This window comes from Watersipora subatra, chromosome 8, assembly GCF_963576615.1.
Source record: "Watersipora subatra chromosome 8, tzWatSuba1.1, whole genome shotgun sequence".
In the NCBI taxonomy this organism is placed as follows: Eukaryota; Metazoa; Bryozoa; class Gymnolaemata; order Cheilostomatida; family Watersiporidae; genus Watersipora; species Watersipora subatra.
In genome coordinates, this window is record NC_088715.1 from 56,683,165 (window position 1) to 56,689,490 (window position 6,326).

Below are 6,326 nucleotides of genomic sequence, written 5' to 3' on the forward strand. Positions count from 1 at the left end.
ATACACCATTTAAAAAAGACAAAATTCCCTACAAGAAACTACAAATGATTTTTTGTAATGAAGTAAAGTAAATGCAAAAGAGTGAGATGTTGAGAGCGAGGTAAGAATATTCCATTAGAGATCAGTATGTCAATCGGGTTTGTTTGGAATCAAGCGTTTTTGTTTCCGGTTTTTGGTCACGAGGCTCTGTGAAACTATACTACACTGGGCTAGGCTAGGATTCGTTAGGCTCCGCCCACTTTTGTATTTGTTCATCTCTTGGATTTATGATTATTTACTCGATCATCCAAGTTTAGTTATCGGTAACCGAGCCTTCTCCGATGGCAAGAAGGCTCGGTCCAGTGACCACGGTGACCACGGTGACCACGGTGACCAGGGTGTCGGTCCCTATGGCTCTGATCATAGCGCTCTGTGGCAACACTAGTTCAACTGCTATTGCTATTTAAGAAATAATTGAGAAACAGGCCAATCAATACATGAAAGAGAAAATACATACTTCAGCCCAGGAGAATAGTTTTGATTTTTGTTGTTTTAATTTAGCTACTTGGTGGGAAATGCAGTTATGCAATACTGTGGAGGACGGGACTATTCTAAACCTAGTCACTTATGTATATTTCTTAACCTGTTAACATTATGCCTAGTCACTTATGTACATTTCTTAACCTGTTAACTGTTGACCATAACCTGTTGTATATGTCTTAACCTATTTCTATTTCTACTGTTATATAATATTACATTTTTGGGCCTGCTTCACAGGCCTGCTAGCACCCCATTATGCCTATTGTCTGGGCCTGCCTCACAGGCCTGATGTGAAACAATGAATGTTATATAATTGTGGGCGGAGCAAATAGTATAAAAGGAGAAGGCATAGGCCAACTCTTTGGGATTCTTCTTACGGATTTGATACTGTCAAGACAGAGTTGTACATGTGCTGAGATACGTTAAATACACTATATACTTATTCTTACAAACTGTCTGCGTTTGATGCCTGCCTGGTTGGCTGAATAAGGATCCTTCTGCCAGAACTGATCTGGCTTCAAGCACGAACTGCTTTAGGGAGACACCTAAGGAAGGCTAGGGGTTGGCTGCGTTACGATCGGACCTGATCAGAAATGCGATAGCATTGGAGATCAGGCCCTCCAGTAAGCTAGCCGGGACCTAAATTAGCCAAGATAGGGTCTCAGAGAGCAGGCCGTGCTAGCCTTCCAAGTGAGCCTGAACTGAGGACAGCCCGCCGCGGCCTGATCCGACCACTAGGTGTGTCAGGCAGGCCGACGAGGGGAAGGCCCAGTGTTCAGACTGCACTGCCTTGCTAGGGAAGTAAAGCTGGCTCAGCTACCGGGGCCAGACCTTTACAATACTTGGTATAGTTTACATAGTATGTTATAGTGTTTATATCTTATGTGTAATGTCTCACAAGAAGCAGCTGCCGGCAGCCATGTGCTGCATAGAAGGTCATAAAAGGTTTAGTAGTTTTATAAATTGAGAAGCAGAAGACAACAGCTGGTATGAGTCCTGGTGTTTAGTTTTTTTCCAGCTGTTTTAGTTCTTTTCTGCACAAACGATAGCAAATTCTACAAAAAATAGGTTTTATACTTCAATTACCTTTGTGACTTGTTAAGGATTCCAGCTTCAAGATGTTTAACAAAAAGTGCACTAATTACATATACATGTAATTTACTAGTAGTATTTTTACAGTCTGGTGTGTCGTAAGAGTGTCAGTTGTGTCAACCATAGATATAGTAAACCATTATAGTTTACTATATCTATGGTTTCGGGTTATAACCCCTATACTATATCTATCTTTGAATGATAGATATAGTATAGGGTTTACCATAATATCTATGGTGTCAACAAAGCGCAGAAAAATATCTATAGATACATTGTTTTTTATTGATTGCTTGATTTACAACAATGTTTACTATAATAAGAGCCGTGTCCGTCAGCCACGATTAAAAGTTGAAAGAAAAATGATTGCACCATACAGGGTTTGAACCCATGACATTCATCTTCGCCCCTGGCACACTACCACCGGCACTAATCTTCACCTTCCACGATGTTAGATTTATTGCGCACATAATGTACTTGTTCTCCGTGCTAGACAATATCTCGCGGCTCGCAAGATGCCCAGGCTGTTAGTATACATAGTTGAGTTGCTTCCAGTCTAAATGCAGATTTGTGGTTCAGAAAATAGCACAAACTCAATACATGTCCCACAAGCATATGTAGTCTTGTTGAATCAAAGAAATAATGTATATGGCTTCTTAAGAGCGAGGAGTACAACTTTAGTACAAAGGCTATCCTGCAGGGTTGTATTATATTGAGCTAATAATGGATAAAAAGTGTCCTAGTTTACATATCTTAGCATGTGCTCCAACGAACCTTAAAACTATGGGTTAAGGACTCACGGTTGTTCTTAAATCAAATAGACTGCTCATGAAAGACAGAACACCACAATTTCCAAAGTTAAAAGATCTTATCAAAAGTATTGTTAAAATAAAGGACAACGTATTTAATAAAAATATTCCGAGCCTAGGATGACAGCAAAAATGTAAAAAGATGTATGAAAAATAATCTGAAGGTACAGCATTTTTAGTCAATTTTACCAAAAAATTTGGCAGCAATCACTTTAAAAAAAGTTGCTAAGAGCAGCTGTGAAGGGCTCATATACCTGATAAAAAAGCAACTGTGAGATTAAGTCAGCAATACATTTCAAGTTGTTTTACTGATAGCATCTTGGAATTCCTTCAATGATTTTAACAAAAAGACTCTGTCTACTTGTTTTAGCTGTGGAATTACAGGACAAAGTGATGAATCATGGAACATCAGAATTCATGTCAGTGCTCATCTTAGACTCTCTCAAGATATGAGTTTCTGTGAGTTATCTCTACTAGTTGCATCTGCTCTAGGCAGAACACTTACATTTTTTTAACACGTAAGGTGTAGACCATCTTAGAAATCTAGGCATTCATTTGTCGTTGAAAGGCCTGATCTGCCTTTTTTTCAAAAAATCATGGATCAATGCAAATTGATGTGTTGAGAGCAAATCCTAACTTGAAATTTTTATTAATAGTAATTTTCTGCAAAGTCTTACAGAGAAAGTTCACTTCTTTTGCATAGACTAGACGAGTCTTTCTCAAACTTTTTCTCATTGCATAACTCCCATTTTCTTTTCGTCGCACTGTGTACCATCGGGCTCTAAAATAACTTATGTTGCTCAACTACTAGCATTTATTATACCATAACACGGATAAATAAACTAACTAATACAATTTAATGCGATAGATGTAACTTTGTCATTTGCACAAGCTCGTCTATTGAGCCATAACCTTACAAAACATTTTAAATCATGCTCAGACACTGTTAGGCAATTTCGGCGGTTAGATTTAACGACCTTTACAGCTGAGAACTCTTGCTCACATTCTCATGGGCGCCGAAAACCAGTAGCTGACAAACAAGAATTTCGGGTTGACGTTGGATAAGTGGAACCCACAATCAGCCAAAAATCTATGAGAGCATTCCTTGCACAGTTGAAGTTGATGCCACATTTTTGTTGTAAAATAACATGACTCATAGCAGTGACTCATGGCGGTGACTCACAGCAAAAACTCATAGCGGTGATTCATAGCAGTGACTCATATCAGTAACTCATAGCAGTGACTCATAGTAAAAACTCATAGGGGTGATTCATAGCAGTGACCCATAGCAATGACTCGTAGCAGTGACTCATAGCAGTGACTCGTAGCATTGACTCATAGTAGTGACTCACAGCAGAAACTCATAGCACTGACTCATAGCAGTGACTCATAGCAGTGACTCATAGCGGTGACTCATAGCAGTGACCCATAGCAGTGCTGAAACTTACAAACTTCTATTGCTTCTAATTGGTTTGTCACAACGATTTCGTGTTCCTTAAATTTATAAATTTTTAACTTGTTTGGGAATAGAAGTGAATAAATGGGACACAACTCTTGAATACATAGAGACTGTGGTAAAGCTGGTATGCTTTTCTGAGTCAAAAATGTTCTAACAAAGAACGCGTTGTAAAAAGGCATACTGTTATGATGTAACATCCGGATTTCTTTGATATGGAATGTCATCTGAAGCATCTATTTCTACAACTTTGCAATTACATTTATGTAGAAATGTCCATTGGCGGTCTGTGCTTTAGGGACATATTCTTTATAAATGATGCAGTTGCTATCAAAAAACCAGATGGGTATTGCCTTGACCTTTTTTGTTCGTGCTAGCTTTTGTAAGTTTACACGAGTTGGCGAAGTGCTATTTATGACTTTGCCATTTTGTTTTAGAGTCATACTAAGACATTCATAGTTCATCACTAGTAACAACATTAAAGAGGGACCTTACGATTACTATTAAGTTTTTCTAAGATCACAGTAAATGACTCTTTTGCTTTTGTTTTGTTCAAAAATGAGATTTTTTGGCTCAAACTTATCAGAAAATTTTCAAATCATTAAAACTTGGCAAACTGCCTTTTGGTTCAGCAATAAACCTCGTAGTAAAATGAGTGTTAAATTAAGCATGGTCTCCAAATTCTCTCAACACCCTCATCATTTCTCACAATGTTTCTCCTGATTGAGGTACATCTACAATAGTCTTACCTTTAGAAAATGCATTAAACCGCCTAAAATTTGTGTTTTTAGAGAAGCAGTTTTTTCGCATTCCTGCTGAATTGCTGGGTAAGTTTTAGAGAAAAACAAAAGCTTTTAAATACGTTTTCTCCGTCACAAAAAACACATGTTTATTACATGCTAAAGAATTTTGTTGCTCATTTCCAAATTTGGGCCCTCTTTATAAATGTCTCAGGTGCTGGTAAAGATTTTTTCAGTTGTTCATTAATTTTGAAAACTTCTTATTTTATAAACAGCCCACATAGCCTTAGATCCTTATGATAACATATATGTATATAAATGAAGAGGTAGTAAATCCAAACCTTCTTACTATAGAGATATTTTTGGTGTTTGCTTGTTTTAAGCCATGCATAGTTGTGTCTTCCGTAAACTTGTGCCAGCTTGGCTTTCGCTCCTTTTCAGAAGCAGACATCTCTCAGTTTTGCCTGGAAAAATTGTAATAATATAATATTATTATATCTGGAAATGTGTTGTGCATTAGCACTTATGGCAATGAGATCAAGATGTTCCTAGACTACAAGAAACAAGCGCAATTGGGTGAGTTGGTTGTTTAGGCTATGACAACAAATTCACCAATACCAATATAATGCAAGAGTACGTATAGATACATTTATCGAGATATATAAAAATATCCAGATAAAAGATTTATGCTATCTTTTAAATTACTACGCTGATTCGTGCTTGCACAGTTGTCAACAGAAATATATAGGCACCCTTTTTGATAAAATTTATTATAAAAAATATTTTTGGACACAGAAAAACAAACATTGAAAACTTCTAAATTTTTAAAGGAACAAATAGCTAAGATGTAGGTAGAGAACTTACCTGTATTACCTCGGGTTGCTACGCAAGGCAGGAGTACCCGCTGTGTAATTATATTAGCGAATGTTTATTCCCACCAGCTCCCCCAGCATCTTCTACGCTTTTCCAATGTTTAATTGCTTTTATTGTGCATGAATTGGCCTGGAGTGCAACGATCTTTATCCACAAATCGTCAAAGCGTACAATTGGGAGGCAAGAGATACTTGTGTCATTATATAAAATAAATTGGGTTATGAATGCAACACAATGAAGTCTAGTGCTGGTCAAGAAGTAGGTAGTTGCCTTCACATGCCCACAACTATTAATTTCACTTGAGTGCTTACATACAGGCTTTCCTGAGATCCGCTACAATTAGATTATTTCTGACTAAATTTGTCATCTCATATGGGACCTGGTGAAAATATGAAGCGTAGTGAAGTTAGGGTTCCTCTTCAATGCTTTTGTATAGACTATCTGAACTGTAGAATGAAGCAGGATCGGAATGAATGATAATACACAGCTTGCATTACAAAAGAACAAGAACACAGAACCACCCATAGAGTTATCTCCCCCCTAGAGTGATAACTGTGCCTTCAACAACACGAGCGTTTCCGGTGCCAACAAGGAGCGTTTAGGCCACGCCCCTTTTTTGAGCTAGTCAATCGTAGTGATTGACAGAACAAAAACATCAGCCATGAGAATGATCATGAATTTCCACAATTGAAATAGTAATTATTGCTCATATTAAAGAAATGATGATTATAGTTTATTACTCTAATATATGCTTATTATTTAAAGCAATTCAATACCTATATGACTTACAAAGGCACGGAATAGATAGTGTTAAGTGAGTTAATGCAATCAGTTACTCCA